The sequence below is a fragment of the Mastigoproctus giganteus genome, chromosome 1 (genome assembly GCF_048544385.1).
Source record: "Mastigoproctus giganteus isolate SK-2022 chromosome 1, ASM4854438v1, whole genome shotgun sequence".
NCBI classification, from domain to species: Eukaryota; Metazoa; Arthropoda; class Arachnida; order Uropygi; family Thelyphonidae; genus Mastigoproctus; species Mastigoproctus giganteus.
Genome location: NC_143575.1, coordinates 210,145,496 through 210,167,618, shown reverse-complemented (window position 1 = coordinate 210,167,618; position 22,123 = coordinate 210,145,496). Strand labels below are relative to the sequence as shown.

General features: G+C 39.2%; 1 long non-coding RNA gene across 1 annotated transcript in view; it reads right to left on the bottom strand.

Annotated features, from left to right (window-relative positions):
- Window positions 1-10,389, bottom strand: part of LOC150091491 (uncharacterized) — a 45,736-nt gene extending 35,347 nt beyond the window's left edge. The window contains exon 1 of the long non-coding RNA XR_016547603.1: window positions 10,109-10,389. This is a non-coding gene — a long non-coding RNA (uncharacterized LOC150091491). The remainder of the gene's footprint in view (window positions 1-10,108) is intronic.
- Between the last annotated feature and the right edge of the window lie 11,734 nt (window positions 10,390-22,123).

Genomic DNA, 22,123 nt, shown 5'->3' with positions numbered 1-22,123 from the left:
TATACGCACAATGTGGTCTGAAAGGCCCGGATAGTAGGGAATGTATGCAGTGCTCACAGGGGCGAACTACTCATTACGGGTGGACTCTACTCCTCTAATGGCTCTGTCCAACACCCTCTGAGGGTAGCCGCACTTCTTGAGGTCTGCTGTGACCCAAACAATTTCATTATCTTTATCCTCGGAGGTGCTGCAGTGGGACCACACCCTGTCTATTAGAGCCTTGACCACACTGTTTTTGTGTTGGCTGGCCTGTGCCGAGGTATAATGGGTATATTGACCCCAGCACATCGGCTTTCTAAATACCTTGGACTTAAGCCTGCCACCTTCCTTAATAACCAACACGTCAAGGAATGGTAAGGTTCCCTCTGCTTCCACCTCCGAAGTAAATTTGATAAAAGAGGAGCAACTATTAAGTACATTAAGTACCTGATCCTCCGTCGCCCTTTGTATAATGGAGAATGTGTCATCAACATATCTCCTCTGTGCATGGGAAATTCCAAATCCCCAAAAATCCTGACTTCTAACTCTTCCATAGCTAAATTGGCCACTATGGCACTAATGTAAAAGTTAATGTACCTAAATTGTTTAAATAAAAAAAAAACCTACTGCCACAACAATGCATCTACGAATCCATGTCAGCCGAGGCCTATTATATATCATTGAAAAAATGCCATGAGATGTCCTAGCAGTCTGTCTCATATCTGACTGCGAACCACCTCCAGGTCTTTTTCATTCTCCACTATGCTGAATGTGGTACCACACAATTTGTTTGTTGTTCTGAGATTGCTGGTCTCCACATGAGGTACCTTGCATTTGTCAATATTAAACTTCATCTGACACTTCTCAGCCCATCTGCCTAATTTGTCTAGATCTTGTTACTATAGCATATCCTGATTACTGTGTTTAACCACCTTGCCAACCTTCATGTCATCTGAAAACTTAGACATTAAGCCAGCCTTCATTAATATCATTAATAAATACAGGCAACCCCCATATAATGCGGTACTTCTACAACACGGTTTCACTCTAACATAATTGATAAATTGCAGCAATCCTCGCACAATACGGTACTTATATAACATGGTTTCATGTTAATATGGTTAGAGAATTTCAGCAAGCCTCGCATAACAGGGTATTTCTGAGCTTTTGTGCGGGGAAAACCCTGCTATTATGTTGGATGCAATTTTTCAACATTTCCGCAAAAAAATTATTGAGAAATCCCTATTTTATTTTGTTGGGAAATCCCCGTGTTACGTTCTGTGCTATTGAACTTGTGGTAAAATCTAGATTCCAGTTTTATTACTATTGGATAGCACGCCAGGCCATCCAAAAGATTTAAGTCATCCAAATGTTGAAGTTATGTTTCTACCACCACAGTTGTACTAGGTTAATACTTCTTTCATTCAGCCATTAGATAAAGGCATTATATTCACCTTTAAAACTCATTACATCAGAAAATCGTTACAATGGATTTTGGAAAAAATTTATTACGAATCTATTGAAGTAATGGAGGCATGGAAACATTTCTCAATTGTGGACTGTATCAGAATCATAGCTTTATTGCTCAAAGAAGTAAAACTGTCAATGTTAAATGCATGTGGCAAAATGTATGGCCAGAGTCAGTTCATTCAGGAAATATGGTGGAACCAGCAGAAAACGGAATTGGTGCGATAATAGAACTTGCTAAGTTGGTAGGAGGAGGTTTTGATGATATGACTACTGAAGCCCTCGTGGGTAGCACAGTTGATAGAATCGCCCTCCTCCCAACACTGGGTGGAAAAGACCTGAGTTCGAATCCTGTTGATGAAGGGGAGGGGGGGGAGGAATTTTTATGGGTTTTTTTCCCAATGTGGCCGAGTTAGTCGTGCTCAGGCAAGGGTAGCATGGTTTTTTTCTCCTGAAAACTTGGGTTTTTTTTGTCCAGCAAAACAGAAAATTGAGCTCCGGACACACACAATTTATTGACAATATACACAGAGCATTATGGCCTTAGTTGCCGATGCTCCTAAAAAAAATAAAAATATATATGATCACTGAAGATGTTCAAAATTACTGGTAGAAAAAGAGGCTGGCAAAGCGGATTTGGTGGAAATGGCATCGGAGGTAAAACCAAATCAATTCAGATGATGATGGCGCAGATAAATTCTAAACTTCCAAATTTTACACTAAAAAGCATAAGCTATAGCCGAGCTATTAAATCTTATTTTTTGAACGCAGATTCTTGAATGAAAGGAGCCCAAAGTTCAAAAGGGAGCTTCAAAAATGCTTTCATCGTATGCATTTTTGCATACGATGAAATTCAAAGATTTATCAAGGAAAAGCAAACAAAACCACATTACTGATTTTTTTTAAAGAGAGCAGAAGATACAGGAAATCTAGAATGGTGTGTTTTTGTTAGTTTTGTTAACATTTTATTAATGAAATAGTGTATTTTTGTTAGCTTTTGGGACGTAACCCCCCTTTTTGTACTTTTTCTTAGTCCCGTTTAACACGGTTTCGCACAACTCGGCATTTTATAGGAACCTAACTACTGTGTTATACGAAGATTACCTGTATAGAAACAACGAGCCCAGCACTGAACTGCAGGAAGCACTAATAACATTTGTCAAAGAAGAGCAGTGCCCATTAATAACCACTCTCTTTCTTCTCGCACTCAACCATCCCTTTAACTTGCCCTTAATGCCACATTTCTACAATTTTGCATAGCAGTCTATTAAGTATAACCGTATCAAACTCTTTTCAGAAATCTAACTGTATGATGGCAAAATTACTTTTTCGGTTCAGTTCCTTTCTTACTGCATCACAGTATCCAATCAGATTGGCCAGACAAGATCATTCCTTAACAAATCCATACTGCGACTGCAGCATAACTGCATTGCTGTTTAGATGGGACTCCATTATTTTCCCTGGAACAGAAGCTAACTGGTCTGTAATCACTCACCACCTTTTGATTCCCTTTACAAATTGGGGATACATTTGCACATCTACAGTACATGGGGACTTCCCCTAAATCCAAGGATTCTCTCATAACCATGGCTAAAGGTTTGCTTACCTCTTTTTGGCAACATTTAATATAAGTGGATAAATCCCATCCACCTCAGGAGGATTTCTCTTCCACTTTCTTCTCGGTTACCACAAAATCATTCAGCTCCCTCTTGGCATTTGATACACTTCTCACATCCCCATCATATATATGTACCCGTTTTTACTCAGCAACACTAACACAGCACAAGTATTTGTTCCATGGAGAACCCCAGCAGGTCTTGAAATCCCTGACACTGCTTACTAGGCTGCTGCATGCTCCAATAGAAGCAATTTAATAAGAAAAGCAGTAAAATATTAGCAAATATTCTTGTATCCCTTCTATTTACATGTATCCAAACTTGTAAAAGCAGTTCTTTCCTATTAACAAGCACAGACCATGCTGGGAAAAATTCTATCCAATGAGCCTTGCATAGTCTCTCAAAAGCTGAATTGATTGACAAGCCTCTCTGAGCTTCCTGAGCGGAGGCTGTGCACAGCTGTGTCTCAGGTCAAAGACCGTATACCAAAAGATCTCAGTAGCGGAGTTATTTATAGAATAGAATGCCCGGATTGTGGGGAGTGTTATGTGGGGGAAACAAAACGACGGCTTAGGGATCGTCTGGGGGAACATTTAAATGCCATAAGAACCGCTGATTATAATAAGTCTGCCGTGGCCGAACATTTTTGGGAGAAGCAGCAACAAATCTCCCCGGAGGACGCTATTATTTTGGATCGTGCACATGGATACTGGGAGCGTAAATGGCTCGAGGGTTTACGGATTGGTTCATCCAGTAAGAATACCATGAATAGAGATAGAGGCATGCGTATTCATCCCATTTTTGAAACAATTATATTAAGTTCGGATGAACGATTTTCTTTGCCACGTACCCGAGACATTTCCGCTTCCGGTTCTGACCATGTGCCGATTGAACCACGTGGAGATATACCACGTGTGGAGGTACCGTGAACCTGCTATTTAAGGAGATGTTGCAGGAAGTTATATTACTGTTGAAGAAGAGAGCTGACGCTCTCAAAAGCTCCAGGTTTTTAGCGCTTTTAATTTTATATTTTAGCTTATTTTATTGTAAATGATTTTTTATTACAGTTTTTAGCAATCACTAGTTTATTGTAAATAATTTGTTTTTGATTTTATATTACTTGTAAAATTTTAGTCACAGTAAATTTTATTCAATGGTCGGTGTGTGAGTTTATTTTCTAGATACATATTCCCTCCTTTGAATTGTAGACACTTTACCACAACTTGTGACTCGTTTTCTCATTATTGCTCTGGGATTATAGGGATAACAATGGGCTTCTCTTTACTTTCTAAAAATTAATGCTTTATCTGATCTAAATTATTTACAATCTTACAGCTGTGTTGCCATATTCTGTATTATCTTTTAGAAATATACGTGACTTTTAAATTTTGGTTTAATTCTGTTTTTTTATTATCCCATCTAAAAATGTTCTTGTTTACACTCCAACACAACCACTAGGTCAGAGAGGAGTTCACAATTGTATGTAGTAGTAGTAGTGGTGATGCAAGAAAGCAAGTGTATGAGCTTATGCAGCATCACTTAACTTGACAGACTTAGACAATAAAGACAACTTAGTTGATTTCAAGCCTTCTAAAACTCAGCCTTCTCTTATATCTCGCAAAAAGGATTCTTCTACTCCTATGCTTATCTTTGGTGACACTCCGATTACTAGACAAAATGATATATCTCTTTTGGGGATTACCCTGACTTCTAATCTCTCTTGGCACAAGCACATTACAAATATTGGTTCCTCTGCATCTAAAAAACTTGGTTTTCTCTTTCGCTCTCGGCATTACTTTTCTTCCAATTTGTACAGAGTGAACAAATTGCAAATCCACCCTACCAGGGAATATTGTTCCCTCATCTGGGGTGGCACCCAAAACCTCTCTCAGGCTTCTTGATTCCATTCAGAAGAGGGCAGTTAGTTTAATTAACAATTCATCTCTAAGAGTGTCTCTCCACTCGCTGTCTCATAGACGTACTGTTTCTGCTGCATGCCTCTTCTACAGATATTTCTATGGACACTGTTCTTCTGAATTGGCTTCTATAATTCCCACTCTCTCTTTCAAAACAGTCCTAACACATGCTGCAACCAGCCAACATCCATTTACTGTCCAACTTCAAACTCACAAAACCAACTTTTCATCTTCCTCATTTATTCATTCAACTGCCGTTTTCTGGAACAACCTTCCTTCATACGTATTTCCTGAAAATTACAGTCTACAGAAGTTAAAGTCCAATGACAACAGATATCTTCTTTCGTCTTCCCAACCTCCAACCCAAGCATGTTACTAAGTCCTATAGGTTCTAATACCTCTCGTGTTTGGGGTCTACATAAAAAGCCAAAAAAAAAAAAAATTTACAAAACAATTCCCTCTAAATGTTTGTCCAGTTCCTCCTTAAATTTATTTAACCTATCAACTTCCACAACGGCAGATGGAAGTTTATTCCACCAATTAACCACCCGCTGGCTAAAGGCAAATTTCTGCACATCTATTCTACATCTGTCTTTTCTTAATTTGAATTTATGCCCCCTTAGGTTCATAATCTGAACAAGTTGAAGGATCCCATCAGAATTCAGCGTGCTCAATCCATTCAAGGCCTTATACACCTGAATCAGATCACCGCCCATGTGCCTAGTCTCCAGCCACTGCAATTTTTAGAACTTCAATTTGTACAGCAGTCTTCCATGCGCAACGGTGTCAAAAGCTTTCCTGAAATTAGCATTAGCAAAGCCACATGATGCAAGAAAGCAAGTTTATATAGCATCAGCCAAAAAAAAAAAAAAAAAAACCATTTCACCCATCCACTCGCTCCAAATATTTGTCAAGTTCTGCCTTGAATCTATTTAAGCTATAAACTTCTACAACGACAGATGCAAGTTTGTTCCAGCAATCAACCACCCACTCGCTAAAGGCAAACTTCTCCATATCTATCCTACAACGGTCTTTCCTCAATTTGAATTTATGCCCTCGCAGGTGATTATTCTGAGCAAGAGGAAGAATCCCATCAGCATTGAGAATGCTCAAACCATTCAAGGCTTTATACACCTCAATCAGGTCACCTCGCAGGTGCCTAGTCTCCAGACACTAATTTGCAAAACTTAAGCCTTCCTTCGTAAGAGCAACCCTTTGTTCCATTCACTAATCTTGCTGCCCTTCTCTGTATTCATAACAACAGCTGTATATCCTTCTTAAAATGAGGCCTCCACACCTGTATACAGTGCTCAAGGTTTGGTCTGACCATTGCCTTGTACAAGGGGATAATCACCTCCTTATCCCTGCTAGAAAAATTCCTATATATCATTGACAAGACACCAGGAGCTACTCTTGCAGACCGTCTGCACTACTCAGAAAACTTCATATCTGCCTGCACAATTACCCCCAGGTCCTTTTCATTCTCTAGCACTGCCAGTGTGGTACCACAGAGTTGATACATTACTCTGGGATTACTGCGTCCCATATGTAGTAGTACTTTACATTTCTCAATGTAAACTTCATTTGCCACCTCTCTGCCCATCTACTCAACTTTTCTAGATCCTGTTGCAGCAGTGTACTATCATTAGTGTCATTAACAACCCTGCCAACCTTCGTATCGTCTGCAAACTTGGACATTAAGCCTGATATACCATCATCAATATCATTTATAAATACAGAAAACAACAATGGAACCAACACTGAACCCTGAGGGACTCCACTAATAACATTAGTCCACGAAGAGCAGTGTTCATTGATTACCACTCTCTGTATACGATATCAAAATTACTTTTTGCATCCAGTTCCTCTGTAACCACATCATAATATCCAATCAAATTTGTCAGACAAGACTTTCCCTCAACAAACCCATGCTGCGTCTGAATTATTGCTGCAGTCTTGTCTAGATGATCCTGCAATGCATCTATAACCAGTGACCGGAACAGAAGTTAAACTAACTGGTCTGTAATTACCCGTGTCACCCTTCGATCCCCCTTTGTGAATTGGGGATACATTTGTACATTTCCAGGCCGTGGGGACCTCCCTTGAGTCCAAGGCTGCACTCATAATTATGGCTAAGGGTTTGCTTACTTCCTTTGCCGCCTCCTTTAATATAACTGGATAGATCCCATCCACCCTAGGTGCCTTTCTTGTGTTTATCTTCAACAATTTCTCTTCCACTTTGTTCTCAGTTATTACAAAATCATTAAGCACCCAGCTACAATTTTATAACCTTTTGGCATTTTCAAACCTTAATAACTCCTCATGTGTGAATGTTGATGCAAAATACTCATTCAGTTTGTTTGCTATCTGAGCAGGATCATCAACAGTGGTACCATCGATATCAAGTAGACCAATCAGATTTATCCCCTTCCGTTCAAAGTTTATATAAGTAAAGAAATCCTTGCTGTTTTTCTTAGTATTTCAAAGGCAGATTACGAGAAATCCAAAGATTTCTCGTAATCTGCCTTTGCCTGCCTAACCTACTTTGTGACCTGATTACAGACTATCTTATATCTGCCATAGGCTTCTGTGTCACCTGATAATTTATATGCATCTCATGTATTTTTCTTCTCTGCCACGTGTGTGTTTATTAACTCTTTTGTATCATATTTTCCATGTTGATTGCAAAATTGTTTTTTATCTGTAGTAGTAGTGGCATGCGATGCAAGAAAGCAAGTGTATGAGCTTATGCAGCATCAGCCAAAAAAAAAAAAAAAAAAAAACCACACCATTCCCTCCAAATGCCGGTCCAGTTCCTCCTTAAATTTATTTAACCTATCAACTTCCATGACAACAGATGGAAGTTGTTCCAGTAATTAACCACCCGCTGGCTAAAGGCAAATTTCCGCACATCTATGCTATATCTGTCTTTTCTTAATTTGAATTTATGCCCCCTTAGGTTTGTAATATGAACAAGTTTAAGGATCCCATCAGAATTCTGCGTGCTCAACCCATTCAAGGCCTTATACACCTCAATCAGATCACTGCGCAGGTGCCTAATCTCCAGCCACTGCAATTTGCAGCAGTTAAGCCTCTCTTGGTAAGAGGATCCCTTCATTCCCCTCACCAATCTTGTTGCCCTTCTCTGTACATGCTCAAGCAAATCTGCATGCTTCCTAAAATGAGGCCTCCAGATCTGTACGCAGTACTCAAGGCATAGCCTGACCATTGCCTTATACAGAGGGACAATCACCTCCTTTTCCCTGCTAGCAAAATTCCTATATATCATTGACAAAACCCCATGATCTGCCTTGGCAGACTGTCTGCATTGCTCAGAAAACTTCATATCTGACTGCACAATTACTCCCAGGTTTTTTTCATTTTCTACCACCTTAATTGTAGCAGCACACAGTTGGTACGTTTCTCTGGGGTTACTTCTACCCATATGTAGTACTTTGCATTTGTCAAGGTTAAACTTAAGTTGCCACTTCTTAGCCCATCTGCCCAAATTTTCTAGATCCTGTTGCAGTAGCACACTGCCATTACTGTCACTAACAACCCTGCCAACCTTTGTATCATCTGCAAACTTTGACACTAAGCCTGATATACCTTCATCAATATCATCGATAAATATACAAAACAACAGTGGACCCAACACTGAACCCTGTGAGACTCCACTAATAACATTAGTCCACGAAGAGCAGCACCCATTGATTACCACTCTCTGTCTTCTCCCACTCAACCATCCTTTTATCCATTGTAGCAACTTACCCTTAATACCATTCTGCTTCAATTTGTACAATAGTCTTCCATGCACAACAGTGTCAAAAGCTTTCCTGAAATCTAAATATATGATATCAAAATTATTTTTTGCATCCAGTTCCTTTGTAACCACATCATAATATCCAATCAAATTTGTAAGACAAGACTTTCCCTTAACAAACCCATGCTGTGTCTGAATTATTGCTGCAGTCTTGTCTAGATGATCCTGCAATGCATCTTTAACCAGTGACTCCATTATTTTACCCGGAACAGAAGTTAAACTAACTGGTCTGTATTACTCGTGTCACCCTTCAATCCCCCTTTGTGAATTGGGGCTGCCTCCTTTAATATAACTGGATAGATCCCATCCACCCCAGTTGCCTTTCTTATATTTAACTTCAACAATTTCTCCTCCACTTTGCTATCAGTTATTACAAAATCATTAAGCATCCTGCTACAATTTGATAACCTTCTAGCATTTTCAAATCTTAATAACTCCTCATGTGTGAATATAGATGCAAAATACTCATTGTTTGTTTGCTATCTGAGCAGGATCATCAATAGAAGTGGACCAATCAGATTCTTTCCCTTCCTTTTAGAGTTTATATAAGTAAAGAAATCCTTGCTGTTTTTCTTAGCATCCGTTGCCAAAGATTTCTCGTAATCTGCCTTCGCCTGCCTATCATCCTTTGCAACCTGATTACAGACTAGCTTATATCTGCCATAGGCTTCTCTGTCACCTGATAATTTATATGCAACCCATGCATTTTTATTTTCTGTCATGAGTCTCATTAGTTCATTTGATAACCATTTAGGCCTAAACCTTGAACAATATTTCTTAATAGGTATGAAACGTTTACTGTTGACAGCTATGAACGTTATGGGATATTAGTTTATTATTTTTAACGTATGTATTTATTTATTATAACTGCCGAACTAATAATATACGTCCCCAACAGCAATGGGGGATAACACTAACTAAAATATGTACTGTATACTGAAGACGTTGGAGTTTGCAATCACTGCGAGGAAAGCAATGAGTAGAAGGGCCTGTCAATCACTGCCATTCGCAAGGATCGATCAGGAGTACCATACTGTAAATACTAACAGATTTTTTTAATTCTACATAACGAAAGAAAGGAGGTTCTAAAACAATTTTCTGGAAAGGAGGTTCTAAAACAATGTTTTAGAACCTCCTTTCCAGAAAATTGTGGGACTGCCATTGATATACGCCACAATGTTTCTTATGCTAATTGTTAATACAAACCAATTCTTAAATTGAAGGAAATACATGATATAATTAACAAATATATATATTATGAAATGTTTACATGAATGGCAGAAAATCAGAAATTAAAAAATACTGACCAGTTCTTATTTTTGCCAATCAAGGGCTCGAACGAATGCAGCTTTCTAACTCTCGATAACAGAGCGCGCCCAGCAGTCACTTGGCTAAACAAACACCACAAAGTACTGTAACAATAACTTACTACTCCGTAACAACACTCTGTGCCATTTAAAAATATCTCGTTGTGAAGAATGGAACTAGAACAGCGTTTCCCAAACTACTGGGGTCCGCGGACCCATGGGAGTCCGTAGACCAGTTCCAGGGGGTCAACGAAACGGTGGTCGACCATTATATATATGCATATGTTATATATAGGGTTCGCAAACTTCTTTTAATTTTTGAAAGAGTCCGTACAGCTCAGTAGTTTGGAAACCACTGACCTAGAACATGTCACTGATTAAAGCTTCATTCCAAGCTATGATAAGTTGCATTCTTTTTTTTACCTGGGTTGTTAATATTAGTATTAGTAGTGTCAAATGAAAGCAAGCTTATAAAATGAGTAAAAAAATAATAATAATAATAAATTTACACATTACCTTCCAATAAATATTATCTCAGACGGTTAATTAAGAAATTTCAGTAGAGATTTGCATTCCTGTATTATTATTATTATTATTATTATTATTATTATTATTATTAGCCATGTGGTGCAAGGAAGCCTGAGGCTTATGCTACACCAGCCAAAAAAAAAAAAAAAATTCTGAGTTATCCTGAGAGAGAGAGAAGTAGGAGAGAATCACCAAGAAAGAGAAGAATGATGATATCCGGCTCAGAACCCTGGGTGTGCCAAGCCCATACTCACCAGATGTGAGCCCCTGGGTTTCCATCTTAACACTAAACTAAACTAACCTATTCTATTAGGGTCATCTGGAAATTCACTTTCAACTAGCCATTTTTACTGTCTGTGAATTTCAATCATAACTACTATTTTTTTATACTATTATTTTTAAGCCACCCGAATCATTAAATTCATATGCAGTGCATTGTGTATAATGTCTGTAAATTGCGTGTGTTCTCTGGTCGATTTGCCTGTTTTTCTGGACGAAAAACCCCCTGCTATCTACGCCTGAGACCGACTAACTCAGAATGGAGTGAAAATTTCAATCATAACTGACGAAAAAATTTAGGTAGCGGCAGAACTGCCTGCTATCAACTAATCCAAGTGATCGATTGGTTAGGGTGACAATGTTCGAGTGCGCCAAAATTTCTGAACAAATTAGATAAAATTATCCAATCAATGTAAAAATATGAAAACTCAACAACATTTCACTCTCAAGACCAAACCCGACGCTTCGTGGCAAGGTAGGAGAAGGTCAGGATGGTGAAAGATGAGTTCAACAGTAGTACAGAGAAGAAGGAAGGACTGTAAAAGAAGGTAGGGTCGAATTTCCATGTGTGTTATGATATGTAGCGTTATTTTGAGGCGTAAGGGAGTGTTGAGTAAAAAAATATGGACCCTACCACTACTAACTATTTTCTTAGGGTCAACTGGAAAGTTACTTTCAACTATCCATGTATATTGTGTCTGTGTTTGCGTTTGTAGCACAGTGGTATCGTCACCGTCGTCCCCACACCGGGTGGAAAAGTCCTGGCATCGAATCTCGTCAATGATGCGAGGAACTTTAATGGGCTTTTTTCACTCCGTGGCTGAGTTAGTGTCTCAGGCGTATATAGCAAGGTTTTCCCCAGAAACTGGGGATTTCCGTCCGTCAAACAGAAAATTGACCATAGAACACATGTAATTAACGGACATAAGACACAGCACGGCAGATGAATTTAATTATTCGGGTGGGCTAAATATAATAGTTTGGGTTTTTTTTTTTTAGTTGTATTGTGTCTGTAGATTGGGTGGTTCTCTGGTCTATTTGCCTGCTTTGGTTAGCGAAAAACCATGGGTTCAGAGGGGTTAAACATGCTGTCCACGTCTTAGACCGACTAACTCAGCCATAGAGTGAACAAAGCCCATAAAAGTTGCTTGCGTCATCGACGGAAGCAGGACCCGGGCCTTTTCCACTCGGTGTGGGGAGGATGGCGATGATACCTGCACAGACTGAACTCTACCACCAGTGACAAAACTAAACATTTTCGGAACTGCGCCAGATGATCAAACGGTCCCACGTTGATCTTTAACAACCATAACAAACCGGGAATTCCCTGTGGTGGCAAACCGGTCTGCACGGGGAGCACAGTGGTATCGTCACCGTCCTTCCCACACCGGGTGGAAAAGGCCCGAATTCGAATCCCGTCGATGAAGGGATGAACTTTAGTGGGCTTTTTTCACTCCGTGGCTGAATTAGTCGGTCTCAGGCGTAGATAGCAAGGCTTTCCCCCACAAATTCGGGTTTTTTTCGTCCAGCAAACAGACAAATCGGAGGACCCTAATATCATAATTTGTTTTGGTTTTTTTCTGGTGGCAAACCTAGCAGTATGGTACTTTTGCCACCGTACGCCAGCAGCGGTAAAACTAGCTGGTCTCGCCTCTTGATATCCACGAACGAATCTCATATGGTCTTTAATTACGCTGACTAATTAATTCCGCTGACTCTATAGATGGTCTGCATGGTCGCACGGTGGATATAATCACTGTCCTGCTCACACTGGGCAGAAAAGGCCCAAATTGGAATCAGCTCAATGATGCGAGCTTTTATGGAATTTTTTCACTCTGTGACTACGTTAGTCGGTTGAAAAAATGGACAGCAAGGTTTTCCATTCCGGAAACTCGCGTTTTTCGTCCAGCAAAACTGGCAAAGCACCTAGAGACCACACGTACTTTATGAACATGTTACACATGGAATAGTTATCGGATGGCCCTAATATGACAGTTTTTTTTTTGTTTTTTTTTTTTACTCTATGGATCCCTCTGGTATGGCAGGCTTGTGGGTATGATATTTTCGCAACTGTGCGCCAAACCAAATGACATTGGGAACTCAGCCGGAGTGTTCGGTGACATGTGTCACCGAGGAACAGCGTCCCACTAGTGAGCCATACATTGGAAGCACTGGCAGAGGTGAAAGTGATTCTTGCACTGCTTCTATTGGAATGAGCAGAAGCCTGGAAAAGAAGATGCAGCATATTTCAGAGACTGCTGGGAGTCATTGCGGTACAAGTAAACACATGGGTTGTGTTAGGGTAGCTAAGAATAGGAACAGGTGCATGTATACTTGCGTGTACACCAATTCTAGGAGTTTGGTAAATAAATTTGATGAATTTGAGGTATTGCTCAAAACATCAAAGGCAGATATTGTTGGGATATCAGAGACGTGGTGTCACACAGATATAAGGGATGCAGAACTGCAATTTAGGGAGTGCAACGTCTACAGAAAGGATAGACAGGATAGGAAGGGGGGAGGGGTTATGCTATTAGTTAAGAAACACATAAAATCCAAGGAAGTGAAGCCAGTCGACATCGCTGGACAGTGCAGTGTCGAGTCAGTTTGGTGTAACATAAGCATTGGGAGATCAAAATTGAGAGTAGGAGTGTGCTATAGGCCTACTGACTCTGATGAGTATAATAAGAAACTGTACAGAGAAATAGAGTGGGCCAGTAAATCAGAGAGTCTTATAAAGGCGGCTTTTAATTTTCCAGATATTGACTGGAATTTTGTGGGTTGGTCACTCACACACTAGCAAGGCTTTTTTTGTGGATTTATTGGATGATTGTTTTCTACATCAGCGTGTTTGGGAGGCAACTAGAGGGAGTAATACTCTTGATTTGATTATCAGTAATGATTCTTCATGCATTAAGAATCTGCAGATAAAGGAACCACTAGGTGGCAGTGATCACAGTGTGCTGAAGTGGGATTTACTCAAAGAGGTAACTACCATCAAGGGTAAAGGGAGGGGTTTTTGCTTTCGTAAAGTTGAATACAATGGTCTGAGACAGTATTTAAATTCTATACATTGGGACCAACTGATGATGTTACCAACAGCAAATTCAAAATGGGAAGAATTCAAAGAATTTATCTTGGAAGCTGCTAGGCTTTACATACCGACTATTGTTCAAGGTTTAGTCCTAAATGGATGTCAGATGAACTAATGAGACATATGGAACAGAAAAAAAAATGCATGGCATTTTAATTTAATATTTTATATAATTTAAATGTATGGGATACATATTAATTACCATGTGACACAGAAGCCTATGATAGATATAAGTTGATTTGTAACCAAATTACAAAGGAGGTTAGGCAGGCGAAGGCAGATTACGAGAAATCTTTGGCAAAGGATGTAAAGAAAAACAGCAAAGAGTTCTTTACTTATGTAAACTCTAGAAGGAATGGGATGAATCAGATTGGTCCACTTGATATCGATGGTTCAACTGTTGATGGTCCTGCTCAGATAGCTAACAAACTAAATGAATATTTTGCATTGACATTCACACATGAGGAGTTATTCAGCGAGGGGAATGCCAGAGGTGTATTCAACTCTGGCAGTAAGCTAGATAATCTTGTAATAACTAAGAGTGAAGTGGAGGAGAAATTGTTGAAGATAAACACAAGAAAGGCACCCGGGGTGGATGGGATCTATCCAGTGATATTAAAGGAGGCAGCAAAGGAAGTAAGCAAACCCTCACCCATAATTATGAGAGCTTCTTTGGACTCAGGGGAGGTACCCATAGACTGGAGATATGCAAATATGACTCCAATTCACAAAGGAGGAACAAAGTCTGACACAAGTAATTATAGACCTGTGAGATTAACTTCTGTTCCAGAAAAATTACTGGAGGCACTGGTTAAAGCACTGCAGGATCATCCAGACAAGACTTCAGTTAGAGCTCGGACACAGCATGGTTTTGTTAAGGGAAAGTCTTGCCTCGCCGATTTGATTGGATACTATGATGCAGTCACAAAAGAACTGGATGCAGGGAATAACTTTAATATTATATATTTCGATCTTAGAAAGGCTTTTGATACTGTTGCACATGGACGACTACTACACAAATTGGAGCAGTGTGGCAATTGGAGGCAAATTGCTGCTATGGATAAAGGGGTGGTTGAGGGGGAGAAGACAGGGAGTGGTAATCAATGGACACTGCTTATTATAGACTAATGTTATTATTCGAGTCCCTCAGGGTTCAGTGTTGGGTCCATTATTGTTTACTGTAATTATAAATAATATTGATGATGGTATATCAAGCTTAATGTCCAAGTTTGCAGACGATACAAAGGTTGGCAGGGTTGTTAAGGACACTACTGACGCTATGCTGCTGCAACAGGATCTTGAAAGGTTGAGCAGATGGGCTGAGAGGTGGCAAATGAAGTTTAACATTGACAAATGTAAAGTACTACACATGGGAAACAGCAACCCCAGAGCAACGTATCAACTCTGTGGTACTACACTGACAGTGGTAGAGAATGAAAGGGACCTGGGGGTGGTTGTGCAGGCAGATATGAAGTTCTCTGAGCAGTGCAGACGAGCTGCAAGAGTAGCTCATGGTGTCTTGTCAATGATATACAGGAATCTTTCTAGCAGGGATAAGGAGGTGATTATTCCCTTGTATAAAGCGATGGTCAGGCTACACCTTCAGTACTGTATACAGGTCTGGAGGCCTCATTTCAAGAAGGATGTAGAGCTGCTGAAACGAGTACAGAGAAGGGCGACAAGATTAGTGAATGGAAGAAAGTGTTGCTCTTATGAAGAAAGCTTAAGTTTTGCAAATTACAGTGTCTGGAGTCTAGGCACCGGCGAGGGGATTTGATAGAGGTGTATAAAGCCTTGAATGGTTTGAGCATGCTCAATGCTGATGGGATTCTTCATCTTGCTCAGAATAATCACCTGAGAGGGCATAAATTCAGATTGAGGAAAGACAGATGTAGGATAGATGTGTGGAAATTTGCCTTTAGCCAGCGGGTAGTTGGTTGGTGGGACAGACTTCCGTGCCTTGTTGTGGAAGTTGATAGCCTAAATAAATTTAAGGCTCAGTTGGACAGGTATTTCGAACGAACGGATGGGTGAAATGGAAGTGGTTTGTTTTTTTTGGCTGATGCTGCATAAGCTTGTTTTCTTGCATCATATGCCTCTACTAATGCTAATGCTAATTTTATCTGTGTGATCCTGATGGAGATGAATCGTTTGTACTTCCTTGTTGGGGGCGGTAAACTCGCAGTGGGGTATAGCGCTTGTCTATCTTCCTTATGGCCTGCTGGATTGCTACTGTGTGTTTCTGGAAGTAATCCTTCAGGTTAACTATCGCTGTCTTCTGTTGCTCAATGTGGTCTTTCAGGACCCTTCCTCCTTCTGCCCGGCAATTATCAGGCTCTCCACTGCAGATTTCGGGTGGTTTTGGCGGCTCTTGGTCATCATTGTCCTTGTCCTTCTCATTGTATCTTCCAGCTCGGTGTTAGTCCACTCTATGATTCCGAAGGAGTATGTTAGCACTGGGATTCCATAGATGTTTATGGCTTTAACTGTGTTCCCTCCGTTCAACTTTGCTTTCAGCAGGCTTCTGAGTCTGTGATGGTATTTTTCGATCAGGTAGGCCTTAATTGCCTTGTGCTATAACTGCAGCCTGCATCATCTCCAAGTATATCTAGGCTTCTCCCTCTGCCATGGCTTCGATCTCTTTACTACTCTGCAGCTTTGTTTTCACTTCTTCTGTTGCTTTTCTCTCGCTTGTCTTCCATTAATCCTCGTGGCTGCTACCGCAGCCACGAGGATTAATGGAAGACAAGCGAGACAAACATACCACTGAGGTAGGTTTGACAAACGAGGATTAATGGAAGAGAATCATACCACCACCGAACCTCCTCTGGTAAAGTGGGGGTATGTTTTTCTTCCTCTTTTTCCATATTCTTTATCCTTTGTAGTTGATCGCTCACGTGCTGCTTAATTTTTTCCAAGATTGCAGGAGCTATCATGTTCTTCGTGACGATGGTCTTTCTCTGGTCTGCTATTCGCTGTTCAGTGACCTAAATATCCAGGAATCGTTCCAGCCACAAGGTGTGTTGTCTCGCCGTGTAAGTTGTCATATCGGTCTCCAGCTTCGCTATTTCGTAGTATTCTTGCATGATGTACCTATTCATTTCATGCTCCACTGCAGGCGTTGGCGTTTTCGCCCTTCCTGGGTGGTCACTAGCGCAGTTGCTCAGGAGGCACTTCTAGTTAGTGGGGCTGGATGGTCTTGCCTTGTGGTAGCCATACGGGGGACAGCGCCCCTCTCTCCCCTGTCTTCCTCGGGAGACAACTCTGATTTTTCGAACCGACCCTTCTGCCTAAGGCCTGAACGAGAGTGACTTTATCCTGCGCCACACTCGATGCAGTATGATTAATGTTTCTCTGCGATATCATCCATCTATAGAGGTATAGCTGTTTAGCTTCGGTTTATGTCCAGTGTGGTTCTTGCTAGTGACGCCAGATGGCGGCACAATCTTCCTTAGCAGCCACTGTGACCTTGGAGTAGTTTGATTCCCTTAGAGAAACTTTCACGATGTTTATTTATTTTATTAATTTTTATTACTATTAATTTATTTGGTATTATTTTTCTAATTTATTACTATTATTATACCAGTTACCCAGTGTGATGGAGCCGCGTTCGCTTCCGCCAAGGCGATACCCAAACCCGGGGTTCACCAGGCTTGTAGTCCAGTGTCGTAACCACTGAGCGATCGCGCCCATAATAATAATAATAATAAGTATTATTATAATTATATATAATAATATAATAAATTAATAAGATTAATATAATTATAATTATATAATTATATATAATAATATAATAAATTAATAAGATTAATATAATTATAATTATATAATTATATTAATAATCATAATATTATAATTATAATTATTAATATTAGCCATATGGTGGAAGGAAGCGTGAGGTTTATGCTGCACCAGGCAAAAAAAAAAAAAAAAAAAATTCTGAATTACCCAGAAATTCTAGCCATCCTCCTGTGATTTCTCTCATCAACAGGCGATTTTCTTCCACAGGACTGCCTTTGAGAGAATGTTCTCTGTCCGTTGCAGCATTCTCGATACACCTTTGAAACTGCGGTACGTGAAAAGTTGAGGAGAACTGCTGTTTCAGAGTTGCTTTGTCGAGCACGTCTTGCACCTGCTACCATGCCACTTTCGAAGTCCGTTAGATCACTCCTTTTCCCCATTCTTGCTATGGTTTGCATTAGCATTAGCATTAGTAGAGGCATATGATGCAAGAAAGCAAGCTTATTCAGCATCAGCCAAAAAAAAAAAAAAAAAAACCCTCTCCCATTTCACCCCTCCGTTCGTTCGAAATACCTGTCCAGTTGAGCTTTAAATTTGTTTAGGCTATCAACTTCAACAACAAGTGATGGAAGTCGGTTCCACCAACCAACCACCCGCTGGCCAAACGCAAATACGGCAAATAAGTTTGAACGGTTAATTGAAACTAGAAAGGTTGTTCTGCTGCATTTATATCCACAACTGTGGTCATGTGACTTGCAACGTTGTGGGAAAAACCATTTGTGTGAACAGCAGGGGTGTACTTAATAAAGTGGCAACACAGTGTAAGTTCTGGGTCACATGTTTGTGTCATGTCAAGTCCCACTCGATAAGGGAGCACAAAAGGTTAACCGTTATGTAATATTGTATGTAATGAAACTGTTATCTTTTATAATGTAAGGTTTTTCGTATATATAATTTTTATTATTATTTTGGAATTGTAAATAGAATGATCAGTTGACACATGTAAATACTGCCATTGTGGTTTATGGAACACAATAATACGGATGTACCTTTTTATAATGAAATAAATATATAAATAAAAAAAATAAGTTTAACTTAAACCCAAATTACGTAGTACCCCTGAAATATTGATTTGGCAGCCTATGTTTCCATGGCATCCTGGTTTGAAACCACTGACCTAAAGGAACGCATTCAGAATGCACTTGCGTGCATAGCACCAGACGTGCAATTAAAGCGAGTTCAACGTGAGTGGGATAGACGCATCCATATGTATTTTCAGAAGAATGGCAAACCATGTAGTGAATGTTTTGTGAATAAAGTGACAATTTGTTAAAAAAGAAAAGTGACCATTTTCCCTCCATACTCCAGTATGGAGACTTTTGAATAACCCTGTAGAATCAAATTAGCACAACTTTAGTAAATTTCTGCCTTAAACAGTTGTAGATAGTGTTGCCAACTCTTAATAATATTTCCCGCTAGCCGCATGCTAGCGGGAATCGCGGTTGACGCTATTTTTAACACTTAACCTGTCAACTTTTTAAATTTTCATTTGGGTTAAATCCTATTAATTTGTGCCATAAAAAATAATGGGTGTCCTAAAAATTTTTAAGACCCCCTACATTATGTCCATACAAAAACTTCCAAATTGCATATCAAATGCAGTTTATTCTGAGGAAAAAGTCAAAAATAACAACCACCGTTTAACCGAATTGATGAATTTATGCAGTGGCAATATTGATCGCTTGATTTCTTGGTTGGCGAAAATTCACATTTTGCAAAATACAGATTTTTGTGAAGTTTGCAATCTTGAAATGCGGCTTACAAAAAGTAAATGTAAAACTGATATGTTTAGATGGGGTTGTAAGAAACTTGCCGTAAAACGAAGAGTATTAGACATAAATCATTTTTTGATAATAGTAGATGATCGTTATCTCAAAATTTATTATTTCTATACTTCTGATCACAAGATCGCACTCTTCCTGATTTAAATATATATATATATATATATATATATATATATACATATATATAAAAAAACACTGTTATTGAAAAATGCAAAGATCAGAGGGAGATCTGAATGAAATCAATAATTGATTCAGTTAGTTAACTAGGAGGGATATCAGAAAATGGAATACCTATCGAAGTTGAAATTGATGAATCAGCATTTTTCAAAAGAGAATATAATAGAGGACGACTAATAGGAACACAATGGGTTTTTGGTGCATTCGAAGGAATTACCAAAAGATGTTTTTTAGTTCCGGTAGAAAATAGAAATAAAACAACTCTATTATCACTTATAAGAGAAAGAATATTGCCAGGTACAAGAATCATCAGTGATGGATGGCTTGCATATAAAGATCTCTATCGAGACATTAATTATACCCATGATGAGGTTATTTATCGCTATAATTTTATTTCCCCAGATGATTCAAGTGCTCTTACTCAAAATATTGAAAAACACTTGGTTACATGCCAAAAGAAAATTAAAATACCAATTTGGAACACAGGATATTCTACTAGACGGTTGTCTATATGAGTTTCTATTTAGAAGAAAACTTTCTAAAGAAAAATTCTTTAATTACCTTATTTTAGAAATAAATAAATTAGAAAGATAATTTTTTTTTGTATTTTGAAAGTTTCAATTGAATTTTTGATTTTCCCTAATTTTTTATTTATTAAATTTTTTCTAACTTTTTTAAGCATATATATATTTTTTTTTTATGGCACCCATTAATAGGATTTAGCCTTCATTTGTTTGTAGGAATTTAAAAAATATATATTATATATAAAAAGTTATTTATTTTTTGTTTTTAATATAAAAGCAATATCTAAAAATCTAAATTAGAGTCGAAATTCAATACCTCCTCATCATATGCTTCTTGTGTATCTATTTTGCAAAGCAGTTCTTCAGGTAAAACATAATTTTTACAACACTTTCCAGCCCACATTTTTCGATTTGATTCAACAGTTTAAAGCTATGACCCAACGGTCATGTCGTTTGTCCGCGCGTGTAAGTACCTATTGAAATTGTTGAGTTCCCCTCAGGGGAATCCCTGAACGGTCATATTGCTTTATATGTATATCAATAAAACGTTTAGCATTAGCATTAGTAGAGGCATTTGATGCAAGAAAGCTAGCTTATGCAGCATCAGCCAAAAAAAAAAAAAAACCCACTTCCACTTCACCCCTCTGTTCGTTCAAAATACCTGTCCAGCTGAGCCTTAAACTTATTTAGGCTATCAACCTCCACTACAAGGGATGGAAGTCTGTTCCACCAACCAACCACCCGCTGGCTAAAGGAAAATTTCCGCACGTCTATCCTACATCTGTCTTTCCTCAATTTCAATTTATGCCCTCTCAGGTGATTATTCTGAGCAAGAGGAAGAATCCCATCAGCATTGAGCATGCTCAAACCATTCAAGGCTTTATACACCTCTATCAGATCACCTCGCTGGTGCCTAGTCTCCAGACACTGTAATTTGCAAAACTTAAGCCTTTCTTCGTAAGAGCACCCCTTTGTTCCATTCACTAATCTTGTTGCCCTTCTCTGTACTCATTCCAGCAGCTCTACATCCTTCTTCAAATTAGGCCTCCAGACCTGTATACAGTACTCCAGGTGTGGCCTGACCATTGCCTTATACAAGGGAATAATCACCTCCTTATCCCTGCTGGAAAAATTCCTGTATATCATTGACAATACTCCATGAGCTACTCTTGCAGCCCGTCTGCACTGCTCAGAGACCTTCATATCTGCCTGCACAACCACCCCCAACTCCCTTTCATTCTCTACCACTGTCAGTGTAGTACCACAGAGTTGATACGTTGCTCTGGGGTTGCTGTTTCCCATGTGTAGTACTTTAAATTTGTCAATGTTAAACTTCATTTGCTACCTCTCAGCCCATCTGCTCAACCTTTCCAGATCCTGTTGCAACAGCATAGTGTCAGTAGTGTCCTTGACGACAATGCCAACCTTTGTATCGTCTGCAAACTTGGTCATTAAGCTTGATATACCATCATCAATATCATTTATAAATACAGAAAACAATAATGGACCCAACACTGAGCCCTGAGGGACTCGAATAATAACATTAGTCCACGATGAGCAGTGTCCATTGATTACCACTTTCTGTCTTCTTCCCCTCAACCACCCCTTTATCCATAGCAGCAATTTGCCTCCAATGTCACACTGCTCCAATTTGTGTAGTAGTCGTCCATGTGCAACAGTATCAAAAGCCTTTTTAAGATCCAAGTATATAATATTAAAGTTATTCCCTGCATCCAGTTCTTTTGTGACTGCATCATAATATCCAATCAAATTGGTCAGGCAAGACTTCCCCTTAAAAAAACCATGCTGTGTCCGAGCTATAACTGAA